Here is a 26176-nt window from a genome sequence, read left to right on the forward strand (position 1 = left end):
ATGGCTGAGAAAAGAAAAACACGTCAGTTAGCAATACCTGGCTAGTTAGACATCACAACAGCTAGATTCATGGCAAGGCTTTGAGTTTCTAACCAGTCTTAGAGGACTAGAGAATAGCTTCAAGGCCATTGTAACCATAGTCCTTCCAGACTACACTGTCCCAGAGCCTCGGCAATATGAGGTAGCTGAGCTATGGCCACCATTGTCTATCTTCTCCTACTGAGGAGTCGGATGCTGAAGAATTGGGGAAGTATCAGAGGGCCTCTGGTGCCCCTTCCCTTGAGGGAACCCCCCAGACTCCACAGAGCAGTTGTTACTTAGTATTAGTCCAGACTGAATGCTATAGTCAACACAGCAGCCAGTCAGGACAACAGGCTTAGAGAATATTTTAGAGAAAGGTGAGTCTCTAGAGGTCACGGTTCAACCCCCTCATTTGACAGGTAAGGAAACAAGCTCCCAGAGATGTGAAGGGATTTATGCCAATGATAAAGAAATTAAAAATAATAGGACCACGATTTTAACCCAAGTGTTCAGATGATACCCAGTCTACACCATTTTCCTTCTCTCTAAGACCTATATGTTAAAACCAAATAACTCAGGTAGTTTAGAAGACAGAGCACAGAAAAAAGCAAATCCCTAAGCCCGAGAAGGAAGAGATCTAGAATCAAAAGAGAGATGATAAAAACAATCAGGAAGTTCAAGTAAAGCAAAAACGTTGAGGGTATACCCTTCTCCATTAATTATGGGTAGAGCAAATCGTGGTGTAGCATAATTATTTGTCCCCAGGGGAAATTCCCCCATTGAACACACACCTCAGTTCTAATTTATTTCCCCCTCTACTTCAGATAACTTGGAGAAAGGGAAAAGTTACTACTGTTCTCCTCAGAGGTGTTCTGTTCATTTTACAATCAGTTTTTGTATTAAGTCTTTTGGTTCCTTACTGCTTTGAGTGTGCATTAGACTGTGCATACCTTGAAAGTGGGATTGTCTTTTGCTTTCTTTGTTCCCTAATATTTAGCACAGTGGTCGTCACATAGTAGGTGAAAAAGACCTTGTACTGTGGCCCTAGAAGAAAACTGCCCTCTTCTTCCTATAAGATATAATTTTTTTCCATTTTCTTATTTTCAATAGAAAATCTTTCACCATAGAGAAAAGCTGCTTAGGCTTTTGGCAAGGTTTTGTAACATAGCATGCTGGATTTGGAGTCAAAATCTGGCTTCAAATACTGCCTTAAATACTTTACTAGTTATTTGACCCCAGCAAGTCACTTCACCCTCATTCTCTCATCAGTAAAATGAGGATAAAAATGTCAAAAGCACCTATATTACAAAGTAATAGAATGAAATGAGGTAATATCAGCAAAGCACTTTGCATATCTTTGAGTTATGGTTATTACTACGTATATCAGATTCTTATAGTTCTGTATTTGCAAAGAATAGGAATTATTACAAGTGGCTAAATATAGTATTGATACCTAATGTCAAAGTGGCTTGTAAAGTTATGAAAAATGCATATTAATGCAACTCAGAGGCTTCAAATCATATCCGTTAGGTTCACATAGATTATAAAAAGGGAAAATGACAAATCTTGCCTCATATATATATATATTTTCCAATGGGAGAGAAGAGAAAATATATATTTTTAAATTTTTATTTAACTTATTTACTTTTACTTTACAACATTCAGTTCCACAATCCCTTGAGTTCCAAATTTTCTCCCCATCCCTCTCCTTTCCTCTCACCACCCTCCTCTCCGCCCCCCAGTGGCATTCAATCTAATATAGGTTCTACAAATACCTTCACATTAAACATTAGTCAGCTTGTAAAGAAGAATTATAACCAATGGAATGAACAATGATAAAGAAGGAATGAAACAAAACAAAAAGAGAGAGATAGAGAGAGAGAGAGAGAGCAGTTTGCTTCAATCTGCATTCAGATTCTGTAGTTCTTTCTCTGGATGTGGATAGTCCTTTCCATCATGAGTCTTTTGGAGTTGTCTTATAACCTTGTGTTGATGAGAGGAGCCCAGTCTATCAAAGTTAGCTGTCACAGAGACGATGTGTCTATAATTGGGCACAAAGTTCTCCTGGTTCTGCTCTCCTCAGTCAGCATCAGTTTATATAAGTCTCTCCAGTTATTATGAAGTCTGTCTGCTCCTCATTTCTTATAGCAAAATAGTATCCATTGCATTCATACACCACAACTTGCTTAGTCATTCCCTATTGATGAGCATTTTCCCTTGATTTCCAATTCTTTGCCACCACAAAAAGAGCTCCTATAAATATTTTTGTACACACAGGTCCTTTTCTCACTTGTATGATATCTTTGGGATACAGCCCTAAGAAGTGATATTGCTGGGTCAAAGGGTATGCACTTTTTTTTTATAGCCCTTTGCGCATAGTTCCAAATTTCTCTCCAGAATGGTTAGATCAATTCACAACACCAACAATGCATAAGTGTCCCAATTTTTCCACATCTTATCCTGCATTTATCATTTTCCTATTTTGCCACATTAGTCAATCTTACAGGTGATATGTGATACCTCAGAGTCGTTTTGATTTGCATTTCTCTAATCAATCGTGATTTAGAGCATTTTTTCATATGCTTTTAGATATCTTTAATTTCTTTCTCTGTTAAGATCTTCTTTGACCATTTATCAATTGGGGAATGACTTTATTCTTATAAATTTGACTCAGTTCTCTATATATTTTAGAAATGAAGACTTTATCAGAGAAACTTTGTAAAAATTCTTTCCCAATTTTCCACTTCCCTCCTAATCTTGGTTATGTTGGCTTAATTTGTACAATTTTTTTTCAGTTTAATGTAATCAAAATTATCCATTTTGCATATTGTAATGCTCTCTATCTTTTGTTTGGTCATAAATTCTTCCCTTCTCCATAAATCTGACAGTAAACTATTCCTTGCTCTCCCAGATTGCTTATAGTATCAACCTTTATATCTAAATTGTGACCCCATTTAGACTTTATTTTTGTATGCTGTGTCAGATATTAGTCTATGCCCAATTTCTGCCATATTATTTCCTAGTTTTCCCAGCAGTTTTTGTCAATTAGTGAGCTCTTATCCCAGAAGCGGGAGTCTTTGGGTTTATCAGACAGTAGATTACTGCAGTCATTGACTAATGTGTACCCAATCTATTCCACTGATCCACTACTCTATTCCTCAGTCAGTACCAAGTAGTTTTGATGACTGCTGCTTTATAACACAGTGTAAAAGGGCTACCTTCCATACAGGTTCTTTTCATTAATTTCCTTGATATTCTGGACCATTTTTTTCTAGCTCTATAAAATAATTTTTGGTAGATTGATTGGTATGGCATTAAATAGGTAAATTATTTTAGATAAAATTGTTATTTTTATTATATGAGCTCGACCTAGCCATGAGCAACTGATGTTTTTCCAATTATTTAGATCTGATTTTATTTGTGTGAAAAGTGATTTGTAACTGTGTTTATATAGTTCCTGGGTTTGTTTTGGTGGGTAGATTCCCAAATATTTTATAATATCTTCAGTAATTTTAAATGAAATTTCTCAAAAATAAATTTTTGTTGAGTGAAAAATTTTTTTTCTGTAGGAAAACAGGCACACACTAATTCATTATTGGTGAAGCTGTGATTATTTTTAACCGATCTGTAAAGTAATTTTGAACTATGCTCCCAAAGTCACCTAACTGAATACCCTTCCACTCCTCAAAAACACTCAAATGCCCAAATGTACTAAAATATGCATAACAGTTTTTTAGTTGCAAACAAGGAAATAAAAACAAGTAAAACAAAACAAAAGTGCCTGGAAAATCAAGAGCTGCCTATCAGTTGGGGAATGACTGAACATATTACATATATTCATGGCCAACATACGAATGTAATAGAATATTATGTCAAAAAGAAGTTATAAAAGAGGTAATTTCAGGAAAAAAACTGGGAAGTTTTATATTAAATGATTAAGAATGAAGTGAGTAGACCCAGAACAATCTATATAGTAACAACAATGTAATGATAAAAATATACATATTTGAAAGACTTAAGAGGTCTGATCAATGCAATGGGAACAACCACAATTCTAGAGGACCACTGAAGTGTTGACAAAGATGTGACAGATTTAAGATACAGATTGAGATGGACATTCATTTTTCGGAAAAGACTAATGTGGGAATTTGTTTTGCTTGAGTATGTATATTTGTTACAAGGGTATTGTTTCTCTCTCTCTCTCTCTCTCTCTCTATCTCTCTCTCTCTTTCTCTCTCTCTCTCTCTCTCTCTCTTTCTCTCTGTCACTCTGTCTCCCTCCCTCCCCTCTCTGTCTCTGTCTGACTCTCTGTCTCTCTCTCTCTCTGTCTCTCTGTCTCTCTCTTTCTCTCTGTCTGTCTGTCTGTCTGTCTGTCTCTCTCTCTCTCTCTCTGTCTCTGTCTCTCTCTCTTCCATTATGAGAGAGGGAAAGAAAATAAATGTTCTTTAATAGAAAAAGCATTTTTTTTTCAAACTTTGCTTTATTTAAACTTTTACTAATTCATTAATTTATTTCAAACTTTCTTTTTTTCTTAAATTTTAATTTCCAAATCCTCTCCCTTCCTCCTGTCTCTCCCCTACCCACTCAGAAGACAAGCAATATATCAATTTGACATGTGAAATTATGCCAAATATTTTTCTATGTTAGCCACATTACAAAAGACAACAAAAGAAAGAAAGCAAGAAAATTATGCTTCAATTTACACTCAGAGCTCATCAGTTCTCTCTCTGGAGATGGATAGCACTTTTTCACCATAAGCTTTTGATTGTTTTGGATCATTGTATGAATTAAAGTAGCCAAAACTTTCCCAGTTTATTATTACAACACTGCTGTTACTGTGTCGAGTGATCTCCAGGTTCTGTTCACTTCCCTTTGTAACAGTTCATATAGGTCTTCCCACTTCCCCCCCCCCCCGAAACTACCCATCCTGATAATTTCTTATAGCACAATTTTAGTCCATCACAATCACATACACAGCTTATTCAGTCATTCCCCAATTGATGTACATCCCCTCAGTTACCAATTCTTTGCCTCTACCAAAAAAAAACTATAAATATTTTAATACATATATGTCATTTTCCCTTTTTCTTTGATTTTTTGGGGGCACAGACCAAGAAGTGCTATTGCTGGATAACTGTATGTTCAGTTTTATAGCCCTTGGAGCAAAGTTCCAAGTCGTTCTCCAGAATGGTTGGATCAAATCACCACTCCACCAACATGTCATATGTGTACCTATTTTCCCTCATCCTTTGCAGAGTTTACCATTTCTGATAGGTGTGAGGTGGTACATCAAAATTTTTTCAAATTGCCTTTCTCTAACAAGTAATGATTTAGAACATTTTTTATATGACTAGAGATAGTTTTAATTCTTCTTCTGCAAACTTTCTGTTCATGTTTCCAGTCATTTATGAATTGGGGAATGGCTCTTATTTTTATAAATTTGACTTAATTCCCTACATATTTGAGAAATGATGCCTTTATTAGAGAAACTTGCTGCAAAATTTCTTGGTATTGTTTCATCATCTATGGTATCTTTTAGAAAAATGTGGTTTCCCTGGTTATTTCTTTCAACTAAATCTATTTGTGCTTTAGCTTTGTCTGAGATCATGATTACGATCCCTGACCTATTCGTTTCAACTGAAGCATGATAGTATCTGCTCCAGTCTTTCATTTCAATTTTGCATGTGTCTTTCTGTACCAGGTATCTATCTTGTGTACAACATATTGCTGCATCCTGGTTTCCCATGCATTGTGCTATCCACTTCCATTCTATGGGTTAGCTTATCCCACTCATTATGTTATAATCATTATCTGTACCTTTTCCTTCATTCCATTTTCCTCTGTTTATCTTTCTTTTTATCTATTTCTTCTTCAAAAGTCTGTCTTGGTTCTGTTCATTATCTTCCCCAAGGTGGTGTTAATGTGGAACAGATATGGTCTCTGCTTTTCTGTTTCTGCCCTCTGTTTTTTTTTTTTCCCCATGAAAGGTCCCTACTCCCCTGTACCTGCTATTCCTAGGGCTTTTCCTGGTCCTAGAATGGTGACCAGGTCCCTTTCTCCTTTCTGAGCAATTACAAGCATTACTTAATGATCAGAAACAGTGACCCAGAATTTCTCATGGGCAAGAGACTTACCAAGCAGCACCAACTGCACTTAGTGCCAGGAAAGGTTCCCCTATGCTCTCTTTCTGACCCATTGTCTGACCCCCTTACCCTTTCTGTGCTGAGACCATTTGAAGTTGCTGCTGTCAACAACTCTGAGGCCACTTCTGGTTCTCCTGTGATACTCCAAGTCTTTGGCTACCTCTGTGTTACAGATCTCTCTTGTGGGCCTCCTCAGTTGTTTTAGGCTGAAAAAATGCCTCCTTCTGACCTTTTGTGGGATATGCCACTCAAAATTTTAATTTGAGGTTTTTTTTTTAAGTTGTTTTGAGTGGAATGTTGAGAAAGTTCAGCTGGATTCCAGCCTGTATTCTGTCAGCTTGTTTCCACCACCCAAACTTTTTTTTTTTTCTGAAGTTATTAAAAAAAAAATAATCCAGTTGAATATATTTTGCTGTTTCTGATGGTTTAGATTCAATATAGGCTTCACACTTTGATCGGTGTCCTGGGTAAGGCCCATAATCACTGTTTTTGAGGCATCTGAATCTCTCGATTTGTTCATTCAATTGATGAGTATTTCTTTCATTTCCTTTTCTGGCTTGTCCTGAAACTATGTTTGACACTTCATAGCCTAGTCTCAATCTCCATGTTCATTTTTATGATTTACCATTCCTCTACCTAAACCTTCTAATTCCCTAAATTGCTATATGATTTTCTACCACTCACTTAAACTCCTGTGCAACTACTGTCTGGAATGGTGTTTCCCTTTCCCCTAGGCTAATCTTAATTTTGCATGTCTTTTCAAGACCTCTAAACTTTAAAAAATATTCTCCTCATCTTATACTGAAGGCATATTCCCCTCCCAGTGACATTTATGTGCTGTCTGTGGTTTGTATAGTTAAGAAGAAAATCAAATTCTTCTTCCATGAGGTAGGTCTTAAATATTTGAAAATGCTAATTATATCTCCCTTTATAAACTCTATTTTCATGCTCCTAGTTTACCTCTTTGTAAAGAGAAGACTCATATCTTTGTTAAATAGGGAGTGAAAGGGTAAAGAGAAGGAAGAAATCGCAGCCTCTGAAGACCTTCTTTGGGAAACAGAAGCATTAATAGTTTCATAGTTCATGCACATTTCATTACAACTCTTCTAGTTCTAGAGGTTTAAAAAAAAATTTCCAGGTGGGCAAGTTATTCTGAACCAGGTAGAACAAGTTTAACTTTGTTCCCTACTGAGTTCTGAGGCATGAAATGTGCCTGGAGGAGAAAACACACACCCACACCAAGAAAATGATGATGAATGAGCAATGAGTCAGGTCTATTTCCGCAAGAATTAGAGGATCTGATAGAAAAAAGAAAAGACGAAATTCATATAGGAAAATGTTGTCCTCCTGACTCTCTTGGGCTAGTTTAAGCTCCAACTTTTCTTTTTCTTTTTACTGTGTAAACCTTCATAGAACAGAAGCTGCCTTATATGCAAGCCTGATCAACCCCAAACAAAATATCAAGGCTTGTTTTCAGTGTCTCCTGCAGTTTCAGATGATCTTCCTTCCCACTCACACTGTTCAGGGGCCAGAAAGCCTTATGTTATCCCCTAAATGTCAAAACCAGTTTCTTTGTGATGGGCCCTAGGGGCAGCAAATGCTCCATAAGACTCTTAAGCCTTTTCTATTTCTTTCCTCCAAATCAAAACTTAGATATCCCATGCCCTATTCTTTTGGAACTATGCTTTTTGAGACCAGGCTATGAAACTATGCTTTCCAAGTTGAAGAGTTCATCAAAATACCAAAATAACTACACATTGGCAGGGATTAGTTTATACATTAGCACCAGAGGATAACAATACTTTAACTCAGTGAAAATTCAGATCTTTATAAAAATTGAGGGAATCGGAGAAGCCAGGTAGCACAGCAAGTAAGAGCACCGACCCCAGTGTCAGGATGACCTGGGGATCAAATCCAGGCTCAGACATTTAGCACCCACCCAGAAACACCTGGCCGTGTAACCTTGAGCAAGTTATGTAACCCCAATTGTTTAAAAAAAATACCCATTAGAAATTGAGGGAATCTAATTACAGCATTTTAAATACATTTTTGTTTTCTGTTCCATGAGAGCTTTCAGTACCTCCTCTATTTCCGCTATTGAGAGAATATCTGTTATAAGATTTTGTTTTTATTTTGTTTTTTCCCAAGAGGGAAAAGATTAGACTAAAGGGAGAAAAACCAGATTTGGTTAATTGATAAATAATTGATATTGATTAGTAATTGATAAATAACTTAAAAGTCTTCCTATTTGAGACCTTAATTGCTAAATTATTTATTTATCTTTACTGAAAATAGATCTTTTATAGAATCAAAATAAACAAAATTCAAGTGTAACATATACATTTCCAGTCTGTTCTTTTTAGATAGTGGGTTTTTCTCTCATGTTGTCATTCATAAGACTATGCAAAGTTACCTGAAACAAGATATATGAAAAATACACAAATACCATAGGACTAGGTATATTGTGAAATATAGGGACTACTCTGATACTCAGTGGAAAGCATATCATTGTATAAAAGGAAATGCTGTAGTATGCATTATTCAGTTGTAATTTATCGTGTGCAATTGGGTTCTTTTATTTAAATGGCCATAAATCTGAAGTGTATAATAGAGTGATGTTTCTGCATGATGAGCGGCAGCCCCATTCCAATTCCTCTGTGTAGTTCATCTTTCACAGGAACCCAGGTCTAGGCTCAGAAAATTATAGGATTATACCATTTGCTTGTTTTGATCATTTTTCTTATTTAATAATGGATGTGAAACATTCCTGTGGTAATATATATCAGCAATGAAGATAACCCAAATGATCAGATCCATCACCCTCTCATCCTGTTTGGTGGCCATAAATAGACATAGCCTAAGATTTTTTTTTAAACAAAACTGTAGATAGCACAATTTACCATATAATCTAGGCCTAGGAACATTTCGAGAAATCTACAATGACAGAAAAGACATAATATTTTTAAAGCAGAAACATTTCAGACTTTTTTTTTTTGTTAGATAGCTAGAGATGCTGTCTGAGTTCTTAGGTCAAATTCCCATTTTTTTTTTTTTCTTTGGTGTGGTAACTTGGCTTAAGGAGACCTGATTTTAAATTTATACAGATCCACGGAGTAGATGAAAGATAATTTCATATGGGAAGGCACTACCCACACATATCCCACTCAGTGAATGAGCCTTTCTTGTAACAAAGAAAAATAATTAAACAAAGTAGCCAAGTTTGATGGTGTATGCAGCATTCTGTGCCCATAGTTTCCCACCTCTCCAAGGGAAAAAAAATAATTTTTTTCTTAAATTTCTTAAGGGGGCCAGGGACAAGTCATTTTCTAAGCTTCTGTTTCCTCATCTACATTTACCTACTTCAGAAGGCATTTGTGACAAAAACACTTTGTCAGCTTTAAAATGCTTTATAACTGTTATCATTATTATCTGAGATATTTTTTAAAGTAATGTGATGATTTTGGTGAGAACAGTTTTAGTAATTACATTTCTTTTATTAAAAATAGTTTCATGGTGTCACTTTTCTTCACATCAAAGCCATTTTCAGATGTACCAGTTAGTGAATAAGCATTGATTAGTCACTTATAATGTATGACACTGGGCTAAGTGCTAGGGATATAAGGAGAGATCAATATAGTTCCTGGACTCAAGGAGCTCCCATTCTCCTATGTTATTACCATAATATGGAAGATAACATATAAATAACTAGTTACTTTAAAATATGTGTGTATTTTTATTTATATATATATGTTTATATATATATATAATATTTTATATATGTATTTTATATATTTATATTTATTTATATATGTGAATAATTAAATAATATGTGTTTGTGTATACATGTGTGTTTTCACAGAAGAGGGAAGATAAATACCCCAGACCAGGAGTGGGGAAACTGTGGCTTTTTAGGTCCTTGGTTACAGCCTTTTGACTGAGTCCAAGTTTTACAGAACAAATCCTCTTATTAAGGGGATTTGTTCTGTGAAGTCTGGATTCAGTCAAAAGGTCACACTTGAGAATCTAGAAGGCCACATGTGACCTGGAGGCTGCAGGTTCCCTACGCCTGCCCCAGAAACTCAGTGAGTCTTTCTTTGTAACTTTGGAAAAAAAGTTAAGTAAAATTAATTTACAAAACAGCTATGCTTGACAATGTATGTAGCCTTTTGTACACATAGTCCCTCACCTCTCTAAAGAAAAGAAGAAGATATATTTCTTGGTCTCTCTATAGGACTAAGATTTGACATTAGAATTACAAAGTAGTTCAAAAATTACTTGTAAATGTCTTTTAACTCATTCCATAGGTGCTGTAAATCATTCATGCCAAATATATAAACACCTGGTACCAGGTTAACTATGAGGTATACCTTTGGGGAAAAAAAAAAACAGAAATGTAAGAACCATTGAGATGCCATCTAATTCGCTAAAAATACCAAATCTACTGCTCTCTGTGGGGTGTTTGATCAGGGAAGCTTCAGTAACCTAATAAATTTATAGAGACCCATAATAACCTCTTGTATTAAGAAATTGAATCCTCCCTACTTCCTCTCTAAAGGAAATGAACTTGGAGTTTGGCTACTATCAATTCCCTTTCACGTACAACTTGAACTATTAAAATAATTCATACAGTGGTGGAGGACAAAATCTAGATTATTTGTTCCTCTATACCATGGTTCAGGTCCTTGATTCCTTAACTGATGTGGTACCCCATATTGAAGCATCTTCTCAGTAGGAGAAAAGTGCTGCTCCAGAGTTCACCCTTCTCTGACACAAAGTTCCTTCCAGGAATTCTCTTCTCTTTAAGAGGCTCAATGAGATATCTTAGAATTTCATACTATATGTATATTGTATACTAGTATATAGTATACTATAGTATATAGTCCTAATTCTCTCAAGCAGGTTGCCTGTGGATTTGTCTATACTTTCCAGGGTGGGTGGGGTTGGAGAGATATATAATTTAACTAAAAACGAAGGCTCACCTCTCTGTAAGCTCACTGACTTTTAGCCCTTATATATCAAAATACTCAAGATATTGGATATTGATAAAGGATCTTCTATTCAAAATTCAAGACTTAAGAGTGTTTCTCTCTCTCTCAAAATTATTTTCTGTTCTTCCTGGTGCCATCATAATTCATTTCATTTCTATGCAATGAGAAATCACATAGTTATAACCACTCTCCAACCATGTATATACATGCATACCTATTTGCAGTGATTTTAAACATTCCATCCCACTTTGCATTAGAGCCCATAAGTCTTTCATCATGGTACAATTAGTTATTCAGGTCATGACTTGGGTTTGGTTGGCTTTCCAATTTTGTTTAAATCTTCTTTTAGAAGAAGAGACTAGGCACTGGATAAAGCTGTACAGTTGGAGAGTAAGCTAATTACTGAGGTGTGCCAAATAAAGCATGGTTATTTGGAATGTCTGCTAGAGAGTGAGTTGGAATCATCACTCTTATTTCAGTTATAAAATCCAAGCTGGCAAGAGGCTGCTGCAACACTAATGACAGCCAGTCGCCTAATTACTTCAGCAGCAGAATCTCTCCAATTTATTAAAGCAAAAAGAGTCATAAGTTGTGAACCTGGGGCAGCAAATAGCTTCCAATTAAAAACCTGTTAAAAAGAATGGATAGCATTTAATAATATAGAGGCCCAAGCAGATGTATTCAAGTATTGTTGTGTTTTATCCATAAACCTAAATATGCAAGTGATGTACAGGGAATTTAAAAATATTAAATTAAAGCTACATATTAGCATGAAATAATAAACGAGCTCTCTTAAATTAGGGTGTCTACTTCTGGATCAGCAATGAAATATTGCTGTTAGACATATATATATATATATATGTGTGTGTGTATGTAGATATATATGTGTGTATATATATATATATATATGTGTGTGTGTGTGTGTGTATATATGTGTGTATATATATACCCATGCCCACACATACTGAAATACTATATACATATACATATATTTTTCCCCTGAGTAAGCTAAACTTACTAATCATTCATATGGTGATTCTTTATATATGTCCCTTTTGCTATGTTTCATGGGGGAGAAAAATAATTGAATTTGTAATTTTGACCCAAGCTCCATGGTTCAGTGGATAGGGTGATGGGCCTGGATTCAGGAAGACTCTTCTTCCTGAACTCAAATCTGACTTCAGACACTTACTAGCTGTGTGACCCTGGGCAAGTCACCTAACCCTCTTTGCCTAAGTTTCCTCATCTGTAAAATGAGCTGGAGAAGGAAATGGCAAGCCACTCCAGTATCTTTGCCAAGAAAATCCCAAAATGGGGACACAGAGAGACTATCGGACTGAAACGACTCAACAACAAAAAACAAAAATGGTAAAGTGAAGAGGGCTTTGATATAGTGTTCCATTTTTAAATGGAGTTGATAGTACTTGAAATCCTTCAGGAATATTGAAACAACAGAAACTTGGCAGCTGATTGCCAAGGGTAATTAGTTTAAATAGGAAATTAACAGGATCAGATGTTTTTGTGAGCTCTTCTCCATCTTCCATCTTTTCCTTCCTTGCTGTGTGCTTGTATCAGTGTTCCAGACTATCTCTCTCCTCCACTGCCCAACTGAGGGGATACTTCTCGCTGTTTGCCCTAAACATGATTTGTGGCATTGTAATGGGAATGTAAATTTTAAAGATCTTCCCTGCCCCTAGGCTAAAGAGCACCTGGAGCCTGGGATGGGAGGCTTGTTTTTCAGTAGATACTTTTTGATTGGCCAGTGGGTCAATAAGATTGTTACATTCTCTGAGCCAGGAGAAGGCTATATAAGCCCTGATGTGTAGCTTTGTTTTGGGGCTCACTTTGAGAAGTGTTCTGTGATTTGATGAAACTCTGGGCTAGCCATTGTCCAGAGCCCCCTGGCTTTGAAAAACCCAGATGCTGAAACCCAGATGTTGATTTGGTATGGATGTAATGGTTGGACAGTTTGGAAACTGTCTACTTGATCTGTTTCTCTGTCTTGATAATTCTGCCTGTATACTCTGAAGTTCGGGGTGCTGACCTTTTTTGTCTGAACGAGGTAAATGATATATGTTTGACTGATTAAAATAAGCTTGTTAACCCATTTTGAGTTGCTTTCCTTTATCAAAGCAGATCTAAGAACCTGTGTGAGCAGACACCCTGGGGATGCTGGGGTGCTTGCTGATAGAGGCATATGACCCAGTTGCAAAAATTTCTAGTTATGTCTCTGGTGTTCACTTCTCTCATGGACAAGTGTTTTCTGAAACAACTGATATCATTCACTTTGAACTTGTCCTTCATCTTAATTATCTTTAGTATAAGAACTTTTGTGTTAGACCGCAATTTTGTTTTTGGCCATTTCACTGATAGGAATTAAGTTAAGTTTAAATACACCCAATTGGAAGATTTGTTACATAGACATCTATGACCGTAATGAAGGCTTTCTGATCCATTTCAATGGATGCCACCAATTGGGCTTAGTCCTTGAGAGTAAACGCAACAAATCTGGAAGCACCAACAGATCCCCAGGTGATGTGACAGAATGATCTTAAGTCACCAATATGTTCCTAAGTCTCATGTATAGTAAAGAGAAAGAAAAAAGGAACTTTTTAGGTGAATTTCATTTGAAGCTAATTGTTTAATTAGCTAAGATATCTTAACTTCCTCTAGCTAAGGGAAAGAAGGAAGGAATATTTAAAAATCTAATTCAAATGCCATTTGACTGATTCTCTAGTTTAAAAAGCATTCTATAAAGTGAGTGAAAAAAGTTAATGGTCATGATATTTTATCTCTCATGCCTTTTAGAAATTGATCTAGTTTTACATCAGAGCTTGAAAACATTTCTTTCTTTCTTTCTTTTCTGGTTTCCTATCTTCCAATCAAGAGCTGCTAAGTTCACTTCAGGATCAGTAAGAAAAGTCCAGGAAGGCGAAGAGTTTTCAGGGAATCAGTAGACCCTTCCAGGTTGCCTAGGATTTCAAGGCCCTCTTAACACTAGAGTGATATCCAAAAGTTTTTCAATTGAAGGACATAACATTGCTTCAGTTTATCTTCAGTTAAGTGCAGCCTTCTTCAGTGGAGATACAATTGCATCTCTTGGTGTTTTAGTTGACCCCATTAAAAAAAAATAAACATCTATTACTGTATTTTTAAAAGTTCTAAGAAAATGCTAGTGTTGAAATATAATTTCAACATTACTATAAACTAGAATTTCTATGAGCATTCCAACAATTTTGATGCTCAGATTTTACTTGATCTATTAGTGATGTGTCTTTACAGTTTTGACTATCAAGATTAAACTTTAAAATAAATTTGAGAACAACTCAATTTGAGATAAAATTTGAATTTATTTATGGAAATTAGAAAACAGAATTTATATTGTTTCTATTGGGATAATTATCTTATTTTAGAAAGAAAAAGACAACTGTTTGGAAGAAGAGATTTCAAAAATACTTTATATAGAATATTTTAGAGGTTTCTGGAACCTCCCTTTATAACCTTCCTAAACTCTGTATATTTAAGTTAAAAAATAATACAACTATAACTTGACTTGGGAATTTATTTCAATTCTCATACAGTAGTTTCAAGGTTGATGCATACTATTTAAAGACAGTCCATAATGTAATAAGATTTGCATTAAAGAACATTTTTCTTCAATGTGTTCCCTGCATTGAAGATTCTGGAAAGTCTATTAGAAAAGCTATTGCACTGATGAATTACTTCAGGCTACCTTAATTCAGTGAAACAAGTGTTTGTGTATGTGTGTGTGTGTGTGATACAAATCTCTCTTTGTGTGTGTATATGTATATGCATGTGAGTATGTATGTATATGTTTGTTTATATGTGTTTGTGTATGTATTCATTTCCATAAGGGATTATTATCTGTGTAAGTCTAATAGTTTAATTTTAATATCTAATACGATACTTTACTGTTAGGATCATAGATTTAGTGCTCAAAGGAAACTCAGAGATTTATTCTTCATCATCAGATGTATTTTTGGTCCTGTCAATGCTCTGATTCCCATTTTCTTGATAGTCTTTAAATCCTTCATGTTCTGCTTAAGATGTTGGGATAACTGCAGTTGAATTTTGACCAATGTTTTATAGGAGAAAGATTACTCCTTGATACTATGGGTCATACTCAGGAGTCTAAACCCACAGTTTAAGAAGCACTGAAGGGGTCATGAGTGGAAAAAGTTTAAGAAGCCCCGTGGGAAAGCTAATAAAAAACAAACAAACAAAAACATTTGGTGTTGTGGAGGGAAAAAAGTATCATTAAAAAAAATAGTCCTTGGACCTGGCTTTAAACCTTAACTCTGCTAATTGGATTACTTCAATATTCCAACTAACCCCAAATTTTTCATTTATGAATCACATTGTTGGAGCAGATTATTTTGGGGTCCCTTCTGGTTTTTATTTTATGAGCCTAGGGGGTAAACATTACCAATTCATAATTAGCATTTTTATGTATCTTTTTATTATGTATTTGTCCATCTCATCTTCAGTTCTCTAGCATATGACCAGTAATTTTGTTTTCTCCAACTAATTAATAGAATTTTAGAGCTGCAAGGGACATTAGGTATAATCTAATCCAATACTTTTCTGTCTGTGAGACCAGTCCTCTATTTTGTTAAGCTTTCTTTGATGTATATCTCTTCTTTCTATGAGGATTCCCATAAAATTTTGGCTAGGTTTACCCTTGTAAAATCCACTCACTTGATCATGCAGTGATTCCCCACCTCTGTTTCAATATATTGATACTTAGATCTATGATCTAAATTATATTCTTGAATGTTATAGATTGCAATCTTCTCATTCTTTGAAATGCTTGTCTGTATTCTATAAATTCACCATATATAGATTCCTCTAATGTGTTGCCCTTCTTCTAGAGCTCTTGAAATTATATGGGTAACAATTAAACTGTGCATCAGTTTTCCCTTGCCCTCATTGCCAGAACAACAACCTTTATTTTCTAGTTATAGATTTCCAATCACATATTTTGCATTGCTTTACCTGTTCCTTTCTTCCTTGGTAACATGCCATAGCCAATTCATGCCCTCTATTCATCTCTTCACTGAACTTTGATTGACCTACAAGTGTGATTCTTCCAAAGCTCTGGTATTCCATCATTCACAGCCATATAGCATTACCAGATTGATCTTTAAGACTATGCAAACACTCACATGAATATGGCCTTTATGTTCTTTATAAATTTAATGAGCTCCCATTCAATTTTTTGTAGAGGTCATCAATAAAATATTAGACCTTTTAAAAAAAGCATGTTTGAGAGCAACTTAATTATGTTCTCTATAGATGAGAAGCCATAGGATACATGTGAAGGAAAACATATTTTCCCCTTCTTCCCTGCCTTCTTACTGAAAAGGATTGGACAGATATTGATTCCACTAGCCACAAAAAAATCTACCAGAATCAGTCATATGAATTTGAACTACAACTAAAGTCAAATAGAAGTCATCAATAATTTAGTTTATAGTTTATGGCTAGTTAGTATGGCCTCCTTAGGGATCTCTAATTACAAATGCTGCATTTTGGATCAGTGTTTCCTGTTTTTCCAGTAGTGGCAAATGTAAAGTTATTTCAAATGAGCAGAATTGAGGTTTCTTGCTTTATAACTAATTAGCATTAGCAACTTCCAGTCTCATAGCAACCCAGATCTGATGATGAACACCTGCCAGCCCAGATGGTTTAGGGAGGGATTTTTTAGTTAAATAGAATAAAGTTCTGTTGCTGAGTTGTCCAAGCTATTATTTAAAAAGGAATTTTGTAAGTTTTCTAAAAAAAACATTATCATGAAATCTTAACAACAAGTGGTTCCAAAGTTTTCATGTTCAACTGCCCTCTCTTCTGGTGCCTCAGCTTTCTTTCTTTCTTTTTAATGATTCTATATACAATGCCCAGGTCTTGTGCCTCATTCTAGCTATACAATATTACAAATGATATTGAATCTCACTGGCCATGGAAACACCGGGTTAGAGGAATCAATTGCATCTGGACAGTTCCCAAACACATGCTTTTATTTTCATATCTTCTTTTAAATAAATTCCATCCATGTTTCTACCACTAATGCACTGACTGGTAGCTATATATATATTCTAAGTAAGACATTAGGGAGGCATTGAGTTAGCTATTGTAGCCCACTGTGATCCCTCTGAACTCCTCCAGCATCTCTATGATGCACTGGGTGCTTGTTTTCTGTAACTCAAGTTTGTTATTTATATTTTTTAAAGTACAATTCCTGGGCAGATATTGACCCTTCTTTCCCTGGACTTTATTGATAATGGGTCCCTCAGTAAAGGTCTGTGGTTAATGAAGACAATGAAGAGGTAGAATTAGAGACAGGTTGGTATACTACAATGAAAGTCAAATCCTGCCTTTGATGTTCATGAGCTATATAATCACTGACCAGCCATTTAGCTGTTTAGTTCCTCAGTTTTCCTAATCTGAAATGAGGAAACTGGTCTAAATATGTCTAAATAGCATGTTAGTCTATTTCTGATACTATATACTATCCAAATAATTTCATCTTTACTCCTTAGATTTTAATGAGAGCTCTCTTCTCAATTATGCAAATAATATGTATTCTTTCATTTTAGAATACTGGCAGTATTGCACAGAGTAAATAAATGATAATAAATAATAAATTTACAGAGTTCTGGATTTAGTATAGTAATGGCCTAGGATAAGATCCTGCCCTTTATACTGTAGGTCTGGATTTTAGTCATGAGAGTGCCAGGTCAACAAATTCCATGACATGATAGTAAAAAATAGCTTTTTTTGAAGACCATAAAAAGCAAAGCAAAAAACTCATGTAGGAGTGTGTTGGAACCTGGTTGTAGAGGCTTGGGAGAGTCATTTTAAAAAGTCAGTGTGAGCATTTACACCTTGAAAATTCACAAATGCTGCAAATTAGGGCTCAATTTCTTTTGTTGAAGGTTAAATTTTAAACATCTTTGGAGTGCGCATTTCCCCCCTCAAACCCTCCCCCCCAACACCAGAAAACTTGTTGATAAATATTTCCCAACATACCACTGAACTAATTTTTCTGTATTTGGGGAAAACCCTGGTAGTATCTCTTTTAAATGATTCCTATATGGGGGATTTCCAGTATTACTGAATCATTATGAATGGAGGATTCAGCAAACTGAAGAGGACAGTCTCTTTTATTCAAACTGTACCAAGAGATACAATCTAGGCATTTGTTACAGACAAGGGACTTCTACTAGGCACTACTTGAATGAGCAAGTGCTGTGTATATGGTGGTTGTTTCACAAATAACACAAAGGAAGCACTGGAGTTTTTGGACTCCAGCCTCTAACAGGTTCACTCTTTTTTTTTTTTTTTAAGCAATTGGGGTTAAGTAACTTGCTCAAGGTTACACGGCCAGTTATTATTTCTGGGTGTGGTGCTAAGTATCTGAGCCCGGATTTGATCCAGGTCATCCTGACACTGGAGCCGGTGCTCTTACTCGCTGAGCCACCTGGCCGCCCCTAAGCAATTGGGGTTAAGTAACTTGCTCAAGGTTACACGGCCAGGTGTTTCTGGGTGGGTGCTAAGTGTCTGAGCCCGGGATTCGATCTCCAGGTCTTCTCAACACTGGAGCTGGTGCTCTTACTTGCTGTGCTACCTGGCCGCCCCAACAGGTTCACTCTTGATCTGGCCACATGGGAAGGACAGGAAGACAGCTTCAGTGGGGTTAATGGTGTTACTTTATTCTAGTCTATCCTTCTCAGGAGGGTTTGCTGAAAATGAGAGCCCCGACTCCTAGAGCATTCCCTAATTACCCTTCTTTCAGGGGCAGAAGAGAATATAGCAGGAGCTACATCTCCTATGAATCCCTAAGTCTCAATGGGGGCTGGTTGAGACAAACACAGAAACTCCCCAAGCATTGATGGGGACTGATCAAGGCATACACAGCATTACACTGTCATATTCCCCTATGGATTCTCCCACTCACTGACCAGTACCCACTTGCTTTATAGGGTAGTAAACAAAGATTGAATATTGCCATCAATAGACTTACAGGTTAACTTTAGCAATATCATCATTCTGTGTGAGCATAATAAACATTACATTATGCCACCCTGTATTTCACTGCACAAACATGGTGAAGAGGTCTACAACCAGAGTCCTGGGAAATATTTTCTAGGATCTTTGAAACTATCCCCTAAAAAGAATAACAAAATTCCCCTTACTTAACAGTGGCCTCCTGGCTAGGTTCACAGGGAGATCATTCATAGAGTTGGAAGTGAGAGATATCCTTGTCTTTCCTTATACATTCTTCTGAAGATTACTTGTCTCCTAAAGATGTTTTCTATGCAACCTTGGGAAAACCACCTATTTGCTTAATTTAAGCTTCCTCCTGTGTAAATAACAGCATTCTGATCCCTATTTCTTAAGCAAACAGAGCCTCATCTCAAAGATAAGGTCCTAGATCTATCTGTTTACCAGTGTACAGCTTTCTTCACTTTCTTATCTTCTATTACACATACGAAATTCTTGTCTGATATAGTCCAATTTGGCCCACGGTAGATACACTGCTAGAGAAGCTGAATCTTATCACTCTTGACAATCTTTTCATTCTTGATAGATAAATATACAAAATTGCAAACACACACACATTACCTTACTCCAGTCAAGTTAACCCCTCTATGTGTACAAGAATTCTCTGTCCCCCTTTCTATTCCAGTATGTGTCTCATCTACTCTCTCATTATTTTTGATTGTTCTATAACTATTGCCTGTTATTTTCTTCCATATAGACATGTTCATGTCACCCTTATCCTTTAAAAATCCTAGCTGTCATCTCTCCTTCCTTTTATAGCTCAACATATGATGCTGTTAATCTCCAGTATGTGTTCTCAATGGATTCCTGCTTCTCTCCTTCTCATTCAACTGAAATTGTTCACTCCAAATTTACTAATCTTCTCTTAATTCCTAAATCTAATGCCCTTTTATCAGTCTTCATCCTTCATGACTGCCCTGAAGCTTCTGACACTCAATAACCCTCTTCTCTTTGATACCCTCTTATCTCCTGCTTTTCATGACACTGTTCATTCCTGGTACTCTTTCTACCTGCCTGACCATTCTTCCCAGTCTCCTTTGTTGCATATTCATCCTTTCCATAGTCAGTGAGGAGTCCCCCAAAACTCTATTATGGATCTTTCTTCTTTTATAGTATTTCAGTTGGTGATCTCATTAATCCCCGTGAATTCAACTATCATCTCTATGTGTTGAATCTCAAATCTATTTGTCCAACTCTATGCTCTCTCCTTGCATCACCAACTGTCCATTAGGCATCTTGAATTGTATGTTCTAGAGACAAACTTAAACTCATGTTCAAAACTGAACTCACTATCTTCCCCCAAAATTGTGTCCTCTTACTAACTTCCCTGTTACTGTCAAAGGTATCGCCATCATCTCAGTGACCCAGGTTTGTAACCTAGTTGTCATCCCATAATTTCCAATTAGTGGCCAATTGTTTTAACCTTTGTAGCTTCTTTCATACACCCCACTTTCTTTGCACTGACACTGTAACAACACTGGTTCAGAGTCTCATTACTTCACATTAGGAATACTGCAAAAACTTTGGGGTTGGTCCGCCTGCCTCAAGTCTTTCCCTGCTCCAATCCTTCCTGTGTCTGACCATATCACCCTATTTCCCCATCAATAAACTTTACACCTTCCTATTATTTCCAGGATCATATATAAAATCCCAAAATCCTGAAATCCAAAGAGATTGTCCTCCTGGAGCAAGACATTCCATCTCTTGGCTCCAGGTGTTTTTCGGTGGCTGTAGCCTTTTTCTTCACCTGCCACCAGATCAAATATATACTTTTGCATCAATTTTTTAGTTGACCTTTCTTTTTTATCAAAGACCTGTGCATTTTTTTGTAGACACATGAGGTCATGATACTCAGCACTATCCCTCTTCTACATAATGTATCCTGTTAATTATTGGTCCATTTATATGGATATTCTATGATTCTTTCTATTAACAACTCTGGTTTTATGGATAGATACATGTGGGCAGTTTTCAACCACTTCCTGTGTTTTTACCTTAAAAATCTTTATCAGACCTTGTCTTCAGTCAATTATCTATTTTAGTGGCCTTCTCTAGGTTTAAAATTGGGTGGAGCAGTGCATAGAACTGGACCTGGAGTCAAGAAAGCCTGAGTTCAAATTCAGCCTTAGATACTTCCTGGTTGTGTGACTCTGGGCAACTCTTTTAACCTCAGTCACCTCAGTTTCCTGAATTGTAAAATGGGAAGAATTATAACATCTACCTCTCAGGTTTGTTGTTAGATGCAAATGAGATAATGCTTGTAAAGTGTCTGGCACAAAATAGGTGCTTAATAAATAATTCTTCTTTTATTCACTTTGTGTATTCAATCCCTGGAAGAGTCATTTGTTTTAAAATTTCATAGATTTAAAGCTGGAAGAGACCTCAGAAGTTATACAGTTCAATGCTTTCATTTTACAGATGAGTAAACTGAGGCTTAGGGAGATTAATTTAGGGTCATACCAATATAAGTTTTTAGAAGTTAGATTTTAACAAATGTTGTTTGACTTGAGAATGATTGCTCATTCCTGTAGGCCATGTGGTCTGCAATGCACAGAGTCATAATTCATTGTAATTTCTAATTTTTTTCTGCAATTTTTAAAATTAGTGTTTCTAGTGTCCTTCATTATAACCAAATTTATTTTAAAAATTGTTCCAATCCTCCACTGACCCTTTGATTCTCTATTTTCTTCTTTTTTTCTCATGTGAAAGTCATACAGTAAAGGTTAGAAAATATGAAACCTATTTTCCCAGACTCTTTATTTTTTCCATGCTATTGAATTCTAGTCATACATTTTTATTTGTTTGATATTTATTTTATCTTAGACTGTTATTCCATCTTGTTAGTCTATTCAATTTGCTCTCCCAATTGCTTACCTACAGATGATTTTTTTAATGTTCTGACACTTGTACTATACATTTCTATTACTCCTGTCTTCCATATTTATAGCCTAGATCTTGACCATTTTTTCATTCTCCTTTTTTTGTCATCTTGGGTCTTTGTTTAATTCTGTTTCAAACATGGAAATTTTATCTTTCAATTAGTATTGTTTTATAGTGGAAACAATTCTGAACTTCAAATCTCTCTTCTTAGATAATTATTTGCTATAGGGGTAAGTCAGTCTTTTTTTTAAGAATCTGTTTCCTTGTCTTTGAAATGAAGGAATGTCTGTTAAAAGTCAAAATGTTTGATTAAAGGCAACCACCTAGATGAACTCTCTCAACATTACTTCCAAAAAACTTCAAAATAATACTTCAGATCAAATTTACAACAGTAGAGTCAAAAAAGTTTGGGGTGAGACATTTTTCTGGCCTGAGAAAATATAAGAGGTCAGCAGAAAAAGTCTGTTACACCAGGTTGGAGGCATATCCAAAGTCCAAAAACAGCATGGTAGCTACCCAGTTCAAGGGTAGAGAGAAGTGCTGGTGATTGGTCACAAGGAAGAAGGGACCCTAGGCACAGTACAAAGACCAAGAGATATGCTAGAACTTGGAACTACAAGGAACTGGTTACCTTCCTGGGTGAAAACAAGAGAACCAACCAGGAGATCAATAACGACACCTCTTCATGGATCATACCATGTCAAAAGCACCGAAAATGTGCAGAACCCCAGATCTAGCTCTGGCAGTAGCAGCATGAAAAAAAAAGCCTGAAACTTGAGATAATGCCTTCCCATCCCCAGGTGGGCAGATTCCAACTCTAACTTAGAGTTCAAAGTAAAGAATTGTACAGGAAAATAAGCAAATAATGACAGTAACAAATTCACCATAAAAAGTTACTACAGTGACAGAGAAGACCAAGACATAAACTCAAAAGAAGGCAACAATATGAAAACAGCTGTAATCTATGCCTCAAAGAAAAATCTTAGTTGGATCCAAATCCAACATGAATTCCTTGAAGAGTTACAGATAGAGATGAAAGTGGTAGAAGAAAAAAAGGGGGAAACAAAATAACAGTGATGCAAAAAAATTATGAAAAAAGAATTATCATTTTGGTGAAAGAGGAAACAAAATCCACTGAAGAGAAGAGGTTCTTTAAAAGCCCAATTGACCAAATAGAAAATGAGGAACAAAAATCTCACAAGAAAATACTTGGAGTAACTGTGTAAGTGGAGTACCACCACTTCTGTGGCTGCTGCTGATGTTGTGTCAGAAGAGGCAGGGAGGGGGAAAACATAGGGGCTGTGGCTCCTCTCACCTTCTCTCCACCTGTACCTCCATTCCCAAGTCCCTCTTTTAAGGGGTTATAGATGAAGGCAGAAGCTAATAATCTGATACCCTGCTAGAATACTTACTTCTCACTGGGAATCTGAAGTATTGCCTATTCATTTTTAATCAACCTTTACACAGAAGTAATTTTCATCATCTGTGGAGCAAAGCTCTTCTGAAAGTCTTTGCTAATGGAGGTGCTAACCACTTTTATCATGTCACTGAAGGAGAGTAGGAGAGCTTCTTACCTGAGTACATCAGTGGAAATTTTGATTCTCTTAGACCTGAAGTCAAGAGTACTACAAAGTCAAGGAATGTGAACTCATTTCAACCCCTGAGCAAGCCTACATCAATTTTACTAAATGCCTTCATGTGATCCAGAAGAAGACAGTGGATAAGGACCTCCAGGTTGACATGATTGCGACTTTGGGTGGTCAAGATCTAGGCTACAAATATGGAAGATGGGAGTAGTAGAAATGAATAGCAAAAGGGTGAATTGACCAGATCATGGCTTCTGTGGAGACCCTCTTTCATACAACTATCACTACTCAAGTGCCTGTTAGCAGCATAAAAGAAGATTCCCTCCTTTGCCTGCTTCAGCCAGGAAAACTCAAACTGCATGAAGGCACAGGATTCCTGCCCTCACGGAACTTACATACTTTGATAATTTTTATCTTTCCACATCACCTGCTAATAAATATACATTTCTCTACATCTTAGGTAGCAGTGTCAATCAGTGAATACAGAGCTGAACTTTAAGTCAGAAAGCCCTAGGTTCTAGTCCTTTCTCTGATACCTATTAGTTGTATGAACATGACCCAATTCTCGTAACTATTCTTCTCTTAGTTTTCCCATGTACATTATGAATTAATATTTCCTTTGCCTACCTCACCTAGTTGTTGTGAGCTTCAACTTGGATAATGTATAAAAGGCACTCTAGAAATATCAGTTTTTATTAGTCATAACCAATCTCTGTTTGAATATCACCTCCTCCATAAGTAACAATACAATTCTGATGAGCCATCTTGCTTTCTTTAACCAGTCCATGATCATGGTCTTTGTTGATTAGATAATGGGAAGCTATTAATGTATTTTATATAGAAGGATATGATAATTAGAGCTATTCTTACTACTCCCTTATCAAGACCTGATACCCAGGCTTGCTTGACCTTGATTCCCCGCTTTGAATTCTTATTACTATTAGAAACCAATTATATTCCTATTTAATATTTTTAAAATGTGTCTTCTGGATCACTGAAAAGTTTAACTATTCCCCCCTCCTATTTACATAGTGCTTCATCCTGATGTATCTAGGGAGTTGTTATTAAACATAATGAATATAATATTTTTACTCTAAAGTATTATTCTCTGAAATGTTTTCTTCTCTAGCTCTAATTCTTCTGGTTGTGAATATTCCATTTATTTATTTATTTTTTTTAAAGCTATTGGGATTAAGTCACTTGCTCAAGATTACACGGCCAGTTATTTTTGTGTGACTGCTGAGTATCTGAGCCCGGAACCAATCCCAGGTCTCCCAACACTGGGGCCAGCACTCTTATTCACTGTGCCACCTGGCCGCCTGGTGAATATTTTATATATTTGAAAATGAAGGAAGTCAGTGATTTCATTGGTACTTGGAGCTTATTATGCGGAAACCCCATCAAAGAAGAATATAATCTTCTAAGAAAGTTCTAGAGAGTGGCTGGGGGCATTGCAAGGATAAGTGACATACTCAGGTTTACAAAGCCAAGGGAAAAGTAGAATTTGAACACAGGATTTGTTCCTCATACAGGACTTGAATTCCTTATATACTACATCATGCTGACTCTCTTTTGTATATAATGAAGTTAATACTTGTACTTACTATCACACAAGGCTTCCATTAAGGGAGTTTATCCTTAACTGTGATCACTTCAATTAGTTTCTGGATCCATGATTTCATAAATATCAATAATCATTTCTATAAACCCATATCTTTCTGCGAACCTATATGAACCCATCTGTGTTTTCTTATCCTACCCATGTCTCCCTTTATTAATAATTTTAATAATAAATTTCAGTGTCTTCCTATCACCTCCATGATCAAATAAAACATTCTTTACATTCAGTTATTTTCATAACCTAGCTCCCTTCTACCTTACCAGTCTTATTAAACCTAACTCCCCAAGATACACTCTTTGATCCAGAGACACTGGCTTCCTGGCTGTTCCATGACTCAGTTACTCCAATTTTCTGCTCCAGTCATTTTGTCTGGCTGTTACCCATGCCTGAAATGTTTACCCTCTACATCTCTACCACCTGCCTTCCTTGGCTTTCTTTAATTCCCAAATAAAACTCCATATTTTACAGGAAGCCTTTCCCAATCTCTCTTAATTATATTCTCTTTTGTCTTTTATTAATTTCCTATTTATTCTGTAGGTAGTTAATTTGTATATATTGGTTATGTGTTCTCTCCCTAATGAGATTGTGAACTCCTTTAAAGTAGGAACTATCTTTTGCTTCTATTGGTATCTTCAGGGTTGGCACAGCATCTAACACAAAGTAGGTGCTTAATTAAATGTTTGTTGACTGACTTTAATCCTCCATTGAGGATTGACCAAATGTGGATTGAGGTAGCACCCATTCAGTGATTAGGCCTGTTTAAGAAGTAAACCTAGGAATTACCCCTTTACTTAGATAGATAGATATAGATAGATAGATAGATAGATAGATAGATAGATAGATAGATAGATA

General features: G+C 36.1%; 1 pseudogene; it reads left to right on the forward strand.

Annotated features, from left to right (window-relative positions):
• Positions 1–24163, forward strand: LOC138156129 (thiamine pyrophosphokinase 1 pseudogene; annotated as a pseudogene).
• Positions 24164–26176: the final 2013 nt, after the last annotated feature.

This window comes from Petaurus breviceps, unplaced genomic scaffold, assembly GCF_028583685.1.
Source record: "Petaurus breviceps papuanus isolate PSGF00001 unplaced genomic scaffold, PetGlider_PUasm1.0 154, whole genome shotgun sequence".
Lineage (NCBI taxonomy): Eukaryota > Metazoa > Chordata > Mammalia > Diprotodontia > Petauridae > Petaurus > Petaurus breviceps.